General features: G+C 37.6%; 1 long non-coding RNA gene across 2 annotated transcripts; it reads right to left on the bottom strand.

Moving 5' to 3' along the window:
• LOC110270453 lies at positions 797–5,980 on the bottom strand. 2 transcript variants are annotated; one of them, XR_002359988.1, is made up of 3 exons: positions 5,610–5,980; positions 5,387–5,469; positions 797–910 (listed from the first exon to the last, which is right to left on the bottom strand). It is a non-coding gene; the product is annotated as an uncharacterized LOC110270453 (long non-coding RNA). The 2 variants fall into 2 exon arrangements; XR_002359989.1 differs by lacking the exons at positions 5,387–5,469; positions 5,610–5,980 and adding an exon at positions 1,025–2,113.

The raw sequence follows: 14,744 nt of genomic DNA, 5'->3' as shown, positions 1-14,744 counted from the left end.
AGTAATTTTTCAAACCTTTTTTATATTAAATTATATTGTCAATAGCCATTAAATCCAACGTAAACCAATGTACGTGCTCTATGATTTTATATCTGTTTTCATAGGCAGAATTATTTTTTTTTGTGTATTTATGATTGTTTTCTATGTTGAATTAAAAATAAAAAAAAGATAATAAATTATACTTTTATAATTTGTTCTAGTTCATCACCAAATAAAAAAGTAAACATCCAATCTGGCTCTGTCCATTTTTCAGAAGGACAAAGTGATCCATGTCAAAAAAAAGTACGTCCTAACCCTTGTCTTTGTGTTCCGTGAGACATGGCGTCCCTTCTGTGGCTTCCAACGTTAAAAACAAACAGAATTAGTATACGTGTAACTTAACGGTGACGAGCTGGTCGTCAGGTGTCTATCAAGTGGCAAGCTGGATGGCAAGTGAAAAATAGACAGGAGTCGATCTGTCCCTGTCTCCCAAACAAAAACGTTGTTGTTTTAATCTGCACCTGGCAGGATAAGCATTCACCTTAGTGCTGTCACACTTACATTGTCAACACGTAGCATAAATTTTAGTGGCGTGGCAAAAATTTCCTTGCTTTATTACCAGGAAATTTGTTTATGGGTTTAGGGGGAAATTGTTTATTCTCCCAGACGTGGGATTTATTTCGTAAATAACAAAAGTTTGTGTTGAATATTAGGCCAATAAAAAAATATATTAGAAAATTTTTTTAAAAAGTGTATTGGGCCTTTTATTGTTAACAACCCATAATTAATTGAAAAAAAGAGACGTTACACATTTACACATTTCTCTCTTCATATAATCGTGTCTTTTGCCTGCAACCAGAGGCTCATGGCCGGCAATGAACGGCCGAAAAGGGCCCCAAATGAGCATGACCCACAGCCCCAAGACCGAGACCTGCAACAAGGAAACAACAAGAAAGTTAAAAAAAGGAGAAGGCTTCTCAGGGACAACAATTCTTGTGCCGCGAGTTGAAGATTGCATGGAACAGATTGAAGAAATAGGAAGAACCATAACTTATGCAGACATGGTAACGGGGGTGGTACACGCTCCAGATTCGATGGAAGATGATGAAAAATCTGAAGAGAAGGATATGGGCAATATCTAGGATATTATCCCAGAAATAGAAGAAGAAAATGAAGGAAAGGATATTCAAAAGAAAGCTGAAAAATCAGAGATAGAAGTAGTCGATATGGGAGACGACCTTTTCAACATCGTGATCAATGAAAGTGCAAAGAAAAAACTATGGGAGCCTTGGTGGAAATCCTTGATTGTAAAACTTTTGGGAAGGAAAATTAGCTATGCTATCATGAAAAGGAGAATATAGACAATGTGGGGTAGATTTGGAGACCTGGACGTCATAGACCTGGGTAATGAATTCTACTTGGTCAAGTTCTATGCAGAAGAGGATTTAGATCATGCTCTATTGGAGGGACCATGGAAGATCTACGACCATTACCTCGCGGTCAGACTCTGGGAACCCATTTTAATCCCCTCCTGACATCTATAGACAAAATTACCGCATGGATCAGATTACCGGGACTTCCTATAGAGCTCTACAATGATAAAATTTTAAGAAAAATAGGGGATCCCATTGGAAGAACTTGCAAAGTTGATTATAACACATCACACTTATGTAGAGATAAATTTGCTAGACTTTGTGTGGAGGTTGATCTAACTAAGCCTTTGATGGGAAAATACATGGTCAATGGCAAAATGTATCAAGTAGAATATGAAGGAATCTATCAAATCTACTTTACTTGCGGAAGAATTGATCATGAGCAAAAATTTGTCAAATATGGAAAAGCTTAAAGGAGCAAGAGGCCAAAGAACAATACCAAGAAGGAGATAAGGCTAACCTAGAAGAAAATATAGTGGCAGAGAAGACCATTAGGTTTGAGAAAAGGAAAGATGAGCCAGAGACTTCCAAAAAAGGGAAGGAAATCGTTCAACAAGATAACAACAACTACGGACCATGGATGGTCATTCAAAGGCAAAAAAGAAACAAGAAAGAAGAAGGAAAAAATGGAGCTGGAACCAGTAATAGCAAAGAAAAGGAGATTTTAAAAATGAATAAATCCAGATTCAGTACACTTGAAGTAGAAGTAACGAAGAATGACAAGGAAGCACAGAAGGAGGAAAACACACAAAGAGACCATAATACAGTAACTACTTCAAAACAAGGAAGGAACCACAAAAGCAAAAACACAGCACAACAATCAGCCACATACATAGAGAAAAACAACAAAGAGAAAACAAAAAAGATAGAAAAAGAGCAGATACAACAACTGAAGAGCATCCAAGAAGGCACACATCAGAACACCAAAAAGATAAGCAACACTCAAGAGAATAGCAGGTCACGATTTCAAAAAACTAAAGGAAGCACAAACAGAGAAAATTGGAATGCAGAAAATGATGACTCTCAATCTCTAGAAAACCAAGAAGACATCATGGAGATCTAAGACCAGGCTCAACCCAAAGAGGCAAAGCCAGTAGACCCCAGAGAACTAAGAGAAGCTCAGATCGACCAAATGGAAACAGATATGCAAAGAGAAATCACCAACCTGGTAAAGGATGTGGATTTTACTATTCCTAATCTAAAGGAGCCAGAGGAGATGGAGGCTGCAGAAATGCAGTTAAACTAAGAACCAACCTTTCTTAATGATTATATTATCTTGGAACGTTAGAGGTGTGGCTAGCGGAACCTTTAAGCGCACCTTCAAAGAGATTATAAGGCAGAATAGACCAGATATAACCATTCTTATGGAAACTAAGACCAGTGGAGACAAAGCCAAAAGTATAATTAGAAAATTAGGTTTCAACAACTTCATCATTGAGGAAGCACAAGGCTACGCAGGTGGTATTTGGATTGGATGGAATAGAAGTGACATCAATATAACGATTATGGAATCCAACAACCAATATATTCACACAAAAATTGAAACCAACAGTAGGGACTCTTGGTTCTTAATGGCGGTGTATGCAAGCCCCCAACCTCCAGTAAGAAGTCTCCTATGGCCTATTCTCGAGATAATAGCTAACAACATGACATCACCTTGGCTCTTGATTGGGGATTTCAACGAAATCAAGGAAGATTCAGAAAAGAAAGGAGGGAACCCCATTGACCAAAGAGCCTACAAATCCTTTAATTCCTGGATAAATAGATGTGGATTAATAGATCTGGGGTTCGTTGGGTCCAGATTCACATGGAGAGGTCCCATTTGGAATGGATATGATAGAGTTTTCAAAAGGCTTGATAGAGCTCTCTCAAATCCACAATGGAGAACTAAATTTCATGAAGCTTTGGTTAAGATCCTACCAAGAACAAACTCTGACCATCACCCACTCTTAATAACTGATGAAGGGAACCCCACTAACAAAAATAGAAGGTCTTTTAGATTTGAAATGATGTGGACTATGCATCCAGACTTCAAACCCTTAGTGGAGCATAATTGGAAAGCAGAAGAAAGGCTACCGAAGAACCTCAACAATCTTAAAGAAAAGCTTGTCAAGTGGAATAAAGACACTTTCGGTAACATCTTTAGAAACAAGAGGAGAATTCTCAATAGACTTTCAGGGATTCAGCGATGCCAAAGTTATGGAAGAAATCCTTTTCTAGACAACTTAGAAGACTCTTTGAACAAGGAGTTAAATGACATCCTAGACAAAGAGGAGGCATTTTGGTTACAGAAATCAAGAGAACAATGGACAGTTGAGGGGGATAGAAACACAAAGTTTTATCACACCAAGACGGTTATTAGAAGAAGAAAAAATAAGATTATAAAGCTGAGGGACAACAATGGTAACTAGATGGAAGATAAACAACAACTCAAAGACCACATCACTTGCTTCTTTCAAAACCTATATCAAGAAGAGGTAAATACCTATCCTTTGATCCTTGAAAATAACACACTACCTGACTTAGATCATATTGATTGCAGGGCTATGGAAAGAATCCCAACAAATCAAGAGATTAAGAAGGCGCTTTTTAGCATTGGGTCAATCAAAGCACCAGGAGAGGATGGATACCCAGCCTTTTTCTTCAAAAACAACTGGGAAACCCTCAAAGATTCAATTTGCGTGGAGCAACACACAAAACATAAAAGAGTCTAATTCTACCATCATTGTTCTTATACCAAAAACAAAACATCCAGAGTTTGTTTCTCAATTCAGACCCATCGCTCTTTGCAACGCCAGGCTCAAGATCCTAACCAAAATCATTGTGCAAAGAATCAAACCACATCTTGACACTAGAATCAGCCCACATCAATCAAGTTTTATTCCCAACAGAAAAATTCAGGACAACATCCTAATTGCAAAAGAGCTCATGCACTCAATGAAGAAGCTAAGAGGGAAAAAGAGCTACATGGCAATGAAGATAGACTTTGAAAAGGCTTACGATAGAATAAATTGGAAGTTTATGAAAGAAAGGCTATAGGATTTCAAACTCCCCACAAAAATAGTTAAGCTAATTATGGAAGGAGTAGAATCGTTGAGCTATAACATTCTTTGGAATGGGAGTAAAATCGATAGCTTCACCCCCACCAGAGGAATTAGACAAGGGGATCCCATATCCCCTTACCTTTTTGTCATTTGTATGGATAAACTTTCGCAATACATTGAACAAGAAGTGGAAAGAGAAGCGTGGCAGCCTATGAAAATAGGAAGAGATATTTTGGTTATTTCTCACCTAATGTTCGCTGATGATTTACTTATTTTTACAGAGGCAACAACTCAACAATTGGAATTAGTCAAGGAAATGCTAAATACTTTTTGTAGAGCAGCAAGACTCAAAGTGAACTCCAACAAATCCTCTATAGTATTTTCCAGAAATACCCCAAAGGATATCAGAGAATTACCAGAAGATGCGATTTTAAGGAAAACAATGCGCTAGGAAGATATATTGGAGCCATGATAAACAACAACAGAGTAGAAAAAGAAAACTTCAGAGCCGTTTTGGAAAGGGTTCAAGGCAAGCTGAAGGGTTGGAAGAGCAAGTGTCTGTCACTAGCTAGAAGAATAACCCTAGCACAATCTGTTATTAGCCCTTGCATCAACTTTGACATGCAACATGAAAGAATCCCCAAAACTATTTGCGAAGACATAGAAAAAATTCAACAAGGCTTTATAAGGGGAGACGAGGAAAATAGAATATGATTACATGCAGTGAGTTGGAAAACTATTTGCTCCCCAAAACACGAAGGAGGATTGGGTTTTAGAAAATTACACCTTATGAATGATGCATTCCTTCTAAAGATACTATGGTAACTAAAAGAACACCCTAACACTCTTTGGACAAAGGTATTCTACCAGAAATATTGTAATAGCAATCAACTTATCAACACACCAACAGTAAAAAAAGGAGACTCTCACCTCTGGAAGGAGCTGGTAAAACTGTGGCCAGAATTCTTGAAGCACACCATCAAGTACATTGGGGATGGCCTCTCAACGTTATTCTGGATAGACCAATGGGTTGAAGGAGTGAACAATCTGTTAGAACACACAACACAGAGCATACCCGATTTAAACAATCCGGTCTGGGAATGGGGAAATGAAAATGGAGATTGGAACAGAGACAAGATTAGGAGCAACCTACCTGAAGAAATTACCATGAAAATCTTTGCTCTCCCACCACCGAAAGTAGAGAACGGGGAGGATAGATTGGGTTGGAGGCACACAGAGGATGGCGACTTCTCGGTTGCCTCTACTTACAAAGCCTTAGCAAATTGGAGCCCATCGTCGACAACAAACTGGACCAGGATCTGGAAGTGGCAAGGGCCACAGAAATCGAAAGTCTTCATGTGGAGAGTTTTGCACAACAGACTCTTCACAAATCAAAGGAAAGCCAGAATTTTCGGAGGGGGAGGAACGTGCCAACTTTGCGGGGAACACCAAGAAGACACCATTCATGCCCTAAGAGACTGCCCGAGCGCATCCACGATCTGGGCACAACTCATCAAACCAGAGATGATACAAGATTTTTTCGATATAATTTGAGGGATCGGTTGGAGTTGAACATGATAGAAAATCTAAGCAAGCGCCCCAATCAAAGCTGAAAGGATGTATTCTTCACAAATTGCATGAAATTATGGGTATGGAGAAACAAAGAAATTCATGAAGCGGGCTATAGAAGACCACCGAACCCACATATGGAAGTTTTAAAAAATGTCAATGACATGAGGGAGGCTTTTGAGCGTAGTCAGAAGAAACAGTATTTCAAGAGAAAGGAAGTGATAAATATCAAATGGAATTATCCACCACAAGGTTGGGTGACTCTTAATACAGATAGTGCTATGAAGGGAAGTACCAAACAAGCTGGGTGTAGAGGGCTCATAAGAAATGAGAATGGCAAGTAGGTTGCTGGTTTTTCTTATCATATTGGAAGATGCTTAGCCTTCAACGCTGAGATTTGGGGAATCAAACAGGGACTTGAAATAGCTACTACAATGGGAATGAAGAATATTATTGTGGAATGTGACTCTAAAGCAGTGATAGAGCTGCTCAATAGCAAAAGAAACCTCAATAACCATCCAAATAGCTTAATCAGAGACATCAACAGATGGAAAGACAAGAATTTAAATATCCATTTTGTGAATATTTTTAGAGAAGACAACCGATGTGCTGATTACCTAGCACAAAAAAGTGTAAATTTAGAATTAGGTCTCCACTTTTGGGATACTCCTCCTAGAGAAGTAGTCCAGTTACTAGTAGATGATGAACAAGGGGCATCTCTGCCTCGTATAATTAGTGTGTAATCTTTTTCCTAGGTTTAGGCCCCATTTACTACACCAAAAAAAAATGTCTTAGAAGGCCATATGTTGCAAGTATCCAAGGCCCCATTTAAAATGAAAAAGAAGCCTTTAGATCCATTAGGTTCAACATATATTTGTAGTTCCTCCTCTCAGAACTACATTTTTTAGTTTCACTAAGTTATACTCTGAGTGAGTTGTACAAGTGTAGAACAAGATGGATGAAAGTCTTAAATGTTTCCTCTTTTTTGCTATGACCAAGGGACATCATCCTGGTGTTTTCACAAGCTGGGAAGAGGCCAATGAAAAGGTCACTAACTTTAACTTCCCGGAATTTAAATGCTTCAATAGCTACGAACAAAAATCTATGTGCTTCAAGTCAAGAATGTCATCCATTTCTTCGGAAGAGGCTTCCCGCGCTGAAATGAGTGGCAGCAACTGCGAAGCTCTTTCTGGAAATAAACTCTCCTTGTTGTGTTGAGGTGTTCGTCGTCGTCCGGTTGTTGTATGTAAGTAATAATTCCATGTTGATTTTTTAAACCCTAGTACCTGTATATGTTAATTTTTAAAAATAGGGATGATATGTGCCTCTTTACAAAAGTTGATTGTGGGTAAATTTTGTTGTTTGTTTTTGGGATCTGATGCAAGGGCTTTCTGTTATTCCGGCGGAGGAGGTCAATTTTGAGTTTGCCATTGTGAACGACATGGAGGAGTGGCTTGTCAAGATTTGCCACGAGGCTCGAATTTTGGGTCCCTATTTTTTTCAAGCAGGAACGCTTTATGAAAGACGATTGCCCATTCTTTGGGTTCAATTTGGTGATTCCGGGAGACCATTTGATGGTGAACTATTTGCTAAAGGTCAATTCTCGCTGGAGGAAAAAGCTGCCAGAGAAGATGCAGCCTTTGAGATGCTAGGCCTCGTCCTTGATGTCACAAAGAAGGAGATTCGCGACTATAACTATGCCAAGGCAAAGCGGTTTTGCAATGTGAACAACGCTCTCCGAGCAAGGGTGAGCCAATTGGAGGAAGATTATGAGAAGTTAAAGGCAAGTTATCGAGCCGTTGTTAGCGCTCATATTGCAGGCAAATCAAGTTGAATAATTTGTTGTTTGAATTAATTTATGAAGTTATTTGTATGTGCGGTTGATTTGATGATCGGTTGGTTGTATTCGCAAAGTGTTGAAGTGTCGTGTTTGCTCTGTTTTAGTTTTATATTTGCTAGTTCGGACTTTATAATTGTTGATGGAGTGTTAATGTTTATGCACTTATAATGTATTCTGTTAAATGCGGTACCTATTTAATTTAGAATCATAATTACGGTTGATGGCATGCTAATTTCCAGATGTATATGTGCAAAAATTTAAATTAATTGTCATGCTAATTTCGGGGTATATTTGTGGAAAATTAATTAATGTCTTTCGATAGTCTTTGTCGATGGTCAATTTAATTAATGTCTTTTGATAGTCCTCGTCGATGGTCACTAAGGAATTCCATTTTTGCTTGTGAGCTTATCAATGCTGTTATGTGTAAATTAATGAGCAGAATTTATGTTTGTCATTTAATCCTACCCAAAATAAGTTTTGTTTTGCCCTGAGAGTATTTGGGTTGCAAGTGTAAAATTTGCATTTTGGCGTTTTCTCTAAGGTTTTCCCTTTAAAGTGGTGGCAGAGTGTCTGGGTACTGTGTTGGAGAACTGAAAGACTTATTGTACTCAAGTGTGATTTTTTGAAAAAAGGTCTGTGCCCACTGCCCAACTGTTGACAGTCTTGATTTTTGTTTATAGTCTGTGAAATACTTTATGTTTGTTCATAAAAAATAAATTTAAATACTATGACTGAAATCAATATCGGGTCAGATTAACCTGCAATTCCCCCACTGATATTATTATGAGTTTAATAATAACTAAAATAAGTAACCTTTTGAGATAAGTAAAGACATAACATGACAATAATTGAAAATTAAACATTGAGATAAGTAGAAAACGTAATATGAGATAAAAAAAGTTAACTTTAGTAGATACATTTAAAAGGGTAAATACACATTAGCATTGGGTACTTACTTCCTAAAAAGAGCTAAGTGTAGTATGAAGATGCTAATAATGACCAGAATCATCATAGCACCACTTTGAAATGGCCCGTGTACTCGTGTAGCATTCTTTTCCCTTTGTTCCGATATTGATTGAGCTGAAGTTGAGTATTTTCTGGTTTGTGCATGTGTTGAAGTTGTATTTGATCCCAAAAAATGAGAGATTATTGAGAAATTTGTTGGGGATTGGGTTGAATAGGTCGCTCATTACCGTGAATTAGTTGTTCTTCACCCAGACCATTTGCAATTGACCATTGTTGGGTATTCTTCAAGAACTGCTCATGCTCCATGAATTGTTCCCATGCTCGGCATGATTCTTCAAACGTGTGATAGGACTTGTGGAGGTTGCCACTAACTCCGTTAACTTGTTCGTGGCATTCGGGCCAATTTGTGTAGATTCTAAGGACCTTGCCACGGAAGACAACATAAATTTTTTTATTTCCTCTCATCATGCCTCCTTCAACTTGAGATTGTGGATTTGGGATATTTAACTTAGAGTGAAGGGCTTGGTTTGTTGGTGTAATGAATGTTGTACAATTGTTATCATTTATTTTCCTACCAAATATTAGAGTTCTATTAAATGCATGGTTATGATAACTGGACTGAATTGGTCGATCGAATCGGTGCAAACAGTAACTGGCGAGATAACGGTCCGGTGGCGACAATCATAATGGTTGCCATTGGTGCCGGTGATATTGAAGAAACCATTCTTGTTGTCTGTGTATTTTTGTGTATTCCTATATACTGTTCGAGACGATGATAATGGCTTAAAAATTAGAACTTTCGAAAATTTGGGTGAAGTTCGCCGGGGGTGCAGCAAACTCTATAAAATTATAGAAGTTCGCCAGGGGTTGGGCAAACTCACACTAAACAAAAAAAATCGTATTCCTATATCATTGGAATATTGGGTTTGGGGAAATAATAATTTTTTTAATTTTATTTTAGAAAAAATCCATGAAGGTCCATGCCTAAAACCGCCTTGTTGAAAACAGTCTGGAACAAAACCCTAGCTTCTTGAACAGTTCTGCCCCCACCGTCCGTGGTTGTCGGCGCCTCCACTCCTTCATTATCCCCCTATATCGAACCCATCCTCTTTTAGCTCGGCAGGTGGTCTCCATCTCCCGTGGCTTCTCTATTCGAGGATTGAAGCTGCTCGCCGTTGTGTGGTTCGTCATCCGTGGTTCTTCTCGCCGCTCGCCGTCCTTCGTCGTCCTGCTCTCCGTCGTTGGTTAGTGGCACTAGTTACATGTTTTTCAGCTTTTCCTTTCATGCTATATTTAGTGAGACTGATTTCTGAATGTGAATGGGAATATAATGATTGATTTTGTGTTATTGAAATTATTGGTTAAAATAGAATTGTTACTCTGTTGCAAGTTTTTTTAATTTCTGATTATGCCGTGTTTGAATTTTATTGATATATTTATTTATTTTAGGTTTAGGGTGTTTATTTGTTGCTATTTTTTTAATTTATGTTACTGATTGTTCTTGATTCTTGCCTCTGTTCAGTCTATTATGCTGTTTATAATGGTGTTTTTGATTGGGTTTATCCTTCGAGAGTTGTTGTTAGTGTGGTGTTGCATTGTTGATTTCAGTTATTGTTTTTGATTGGATTTTTGTTGATTGTTTGTTGCTTTTTTTGAGTTTTTGTTAGTGAATTGCTCATACCTAATAATTTTCAATCTTGCCAGCATGCATTATTGGCCATGTATACTTAATATTTTGGTTGTCTCGGTTCTTTGCAGATGTGTGGATGTTCTTCCCAAAGGAGGAAGACTACATTGAAAGGTTTAAAAATGCTAGCTTCAAAGACGTCAAGCTCAAAAGGAGAGGTCCAAAGCGGTACCCTGGTGTGCAGAGGCATGGTTTGATTATAGGTTGCTGTGACTGGTGTGAAGCCATTTTGTGGAGAATTTCCCCTTAAGGAAATACCTAATTTCGTCATCTCCTTTACTTTAATAATGTTTTCTTGTGTTTATTAATTTAGTTTGTTATGCAGCTTGGTCCGAAGGTGGAGGATGTGAAGAAGCCTGTGAATCCACTTGTGTTTTTTTCTCGGTTAATTCTTGGTGCAATTGTCCCGGAGGCCTTTGCTTCAAATTTTAGGGCCAATGTTTCTGACTTAGATTAGTTTATTTGTTTTCCATTCCTTGTAATTGTTACCTATATATATGAAGAAAGAAGGAGAATGCATGGTATGTTTCCAAGTTATGCTGATTATCATTGATTATATGTACATCATTTATTTTTTTTATATTAATCAATCTTGTAAAACATATACTACTATCAATGTTCTAATTATTAAACAAACATGTTCTATTTTATCTTATATTATAGCAATAAACATGTTCTATAATCTTTCTTGTGTTAATAACTTATTGACTTACTGATTGTTTTTTATTGTATTGATGAGAGTTGTTCTATAGTTGATTTATTATTTTATTCTAAAACTATTTTTTTGGTTGAACCCTTATTGGACTGGTTAGATGAGTGAACCAGTGATTAGAACGGTTCAATAACTGGTCTGGTTCTCATAACCTTGTTAAATGTGAAATGGTTTGGCATTAGTATTAGCATGTCAGGAGTTCCATGTTGGCTTGATATGAAGACAAAATATCATAAATACACTGTCAGGTGGCAGCAACACTATATTGGTCATAGGGTCAAAAAAGACAAAAAGCTATTCTAACTCACTTTTTGGCCGGTTGGATTGCAAGTAAGTTGGTGATTGAGATTTTTTAATACTTTTTTGTGGGACTTTTCCTACTACGTGCTTGTTATATATTTAAGCAAAAATATGAGCTTAGGGTTTATCTTTATCCAAGTAGTGTTGTTTTGTATTGAGAAGTGTTTTGAGTGTGATTTGTGAAAAAAATGGAGTCATCCAAGTTATGGCTTGGATCCCCAACCACTCAGCAACCTTCATTTTTTTGGTACTTTCTTGTATACTCTAATTTCTTTTTTGTGTGGCCATCTAAAGTCACCCATGATGCCACATAGATTTTCATGCACAATAATCTAATTATCTTTAACATGATAGGAACGAAGGTGAGACCAATGAAGGTGTTGTGGTGCAAGATGCGAATGACTCAATGGATATAATGTTCTCCCAGGAGTGTGTTGTTGCAGCAAATCCAAGCGGGGTTGAGACTATGGTGCTCGCATCCAATACTCAGGAAGACCCCATTGTTGGTCATGCTAGTCCTACGGACGTAGTTGCTGACTCATAGGAGGCTAAATCCCCAAGGCTAGTTACGGAGCCAGTTGTGAAGAGGAGGAAGCTCTTTCGGTCGCCGATGGTGAGACAACATGAATCCGCACCCTCCAGGCGGTCCAGGGCTACTAGCTCCGCTTTGAGTGCATCACGGGTAAACGTATTCTATTGATGCAAATTTGAATGATGCAAATTTTAATCATGAATAGTTTCTGTTTCCTTTCCACATGGTTAAACATATTTTAAAGCATGTATAGTGTGGATCGGTCACATGTTTGGTTACACTAGTCCGCTTGATCTCTTGAACAGAAGGTTACTAAGGTTCCTAAGACAAAGTTCAAGGTAATCCATGACATGGACTTTAATTGGGCAGACACTCTACTATTCAACTACTTGTTTTCCGACGGCCACTCATTGGAGTAAGTTTATATTTGACTGTTGACATTTTTCCATCTATTCTCGCACGAGGACTTTAAACTAAGCTATTTCAAGTCTTTCTTTCATGCAGTGAAACTGTTGTGAGGATGGTACAATATAGGTTGACTAGGCGCCATATCCAAAGCCTGGTCCCTGGCCGACCTATTGATGGGAGAGTTGTAGAAATGGTGGCCGTATGCAACACTTGCTCAATACAGCATATAAAGCATCCACATTTTTGGTGTCTCACTCCTAGCTTTGCGATGCGTTTGTATATTCTTCAATACTCAGTTCTATAATGGAGTTCTAGTATGTTGAAGTTAATTTCAACTGCTTTGATGTATTAATTTAGAAATTGCAGGAGGAAGTTAGTAAAGGACTATCTACAGAGGAACTAACTGAGACTTATGTCCCTTTTTGGATCAAACCAAGCAGATTCGTTAGATGTGTTAGTAATGAGTTTAATTTGGTACGCCTTGTATTTCATGTGCGACGAAGGTTCCTCCCTCTTACTAAATTAATGTGGCTTCAGATTTCATACCCATTGAGGAAATTTTCATGCATTGGTATTGTATGGTAGTTGATTATGACATGAACACAGTGTACCACTTGGACTCCTACCTAGATCCAAAAATGGTGACTGAAAGGTAAAAATTTATGCAAATCATGGTATTAAACAAGTTTTTTGTTTGGGTCTTTTTCATGTACAGTGAAAATGAGTGTCAAGCCTTCAATAGGTTATTAAACCAATTAGGAGAGGCAATGGGGTCCCCAATTACAATACAAGGTTATATTCATATGTTTGAATAAGAAATCCATTTGGTTTTGCTATATCAAACTCACTTTTTTCCAACATGCATCACCAAGTGTGGTTCATTTTTATGTGATTCAGTGATAGATTTGGTGCTTGGGTTATTTCTTGGCTCCACCCGAAAAGGTCCTTCAACCACTTGCGCATCAGTGGAGTGGTAACAAATACTGTTATTTATTAAATATGCTGAAAAAAATCTTCACCGGTTTAGTTTGATAATAATTCAGTCTTTTTACTTGACTTTGGCAGCTTGAGGATCCTATAGTCCGAGGCACCACAGTTGTCTCCCTTGTTGGGGGACCTTTCAATGCCATTGGTGGCTTAGTTAGGATGTGGGCTCAAAAGTGGCAAAGTCGCAGACATCCATGAATAAACCACAAGCAGGGTGGCTGGCCAAGCGAGAATATCGTTTTTGAAGTTAGGAAACATCTTTAGCATAGGGCTCATGATAGCTATTCAACTCATGACCCCAATAAGATTCTGAGGGGCTATGTTCCTAGATTCATTTAGTGTCTTTTTTATGGTTAGCATTAAATGTAATTTGTCTCCCTAGGTTGTGTTTGCGTGCCATATTGATGAAGAAAATTAATTTAAAGATGCTTTTGTTTGTATTAAGGTTTTTATCTAATATTTGCGTTATTGACTAGTAGGCTTACTTTTATTTGCACAATATTTTTAAGTATGACAGTTGGTGCAGTGATATCTGCAAAATCTAAAAGAAAAGGGCAAAGTGTAGTCTAGTATGATAGTTGGTGCAGTGATATCTGCAAAATCTAAATGAAAAGGCCAAAGTGTAGTCTAGAATTTGTCCATATTTGTTTTTCAACGAAGAATCAATCTTATCCTCCAATTATAGTGATAAGGGGATTAGTTATCGTAGCTTTATAGGTTTTGGTAGTTAAGCAAAAATACTTATTAATAGGGACAAACAACATGTTATAATTTGTTAGTTCAGCTTAGTAATTCGTTTACATAAGAGTTATGGGTATAATATGGTACTATGCGTGGGTCTTCTACTTTATTATATAATGATATAAAATGTAGCATGATATAGTTAGCACATAGCTTAATAAATTGGTTAGAGGCATAAGGAATGAGACATAAGTCTGGGCCCACAATCACGAAGAGTGATCATATGACATGCTACTTCAGTATGTAAATATATTTTATTTATTGCCGTTTCTTAGTAAGTGATTGCATAGAAAAATTATTTAATATTATATGGTCTGCTTTAATCCTCATATGATGCAATAGCAGCAATTCTGCTCAGGACAGTCTCGCGATATTGACATATAATAACATTTAGGGCCTATAACATCATAGGGTCAACCCCATCACCTGAGATTTATCCGATTATTTGGGCCTTTGTTAGTTGGAAATGGGACGGTGACAATTTGTATCCTGCATGGCAAATTTATGATCAGTCTCGCACGTTAGAAGGTATTAAAAGAGGGACTC

This window comes from Arachis ipaensis, chromosome B03 (assembly GCF_000816755.2).
Source record: "Arachis ipaensis cultivar K30076 chromosome B03, Araip1.1, whole genome shotgun sequence".
Classification (NCBI taxonomy): domain Eukaryota; kingdom Viridiplantae; phylum Streptophyta; class Magnoliopsida; order Fabales; family Fabaceae; genus Arachis; species Arachis ipaensis.
The sequence above is the reverse complement of the archived record's forward strand: the minus strand, read 5'-3'. Positions and strand labels throughout refer to the sequence as shown.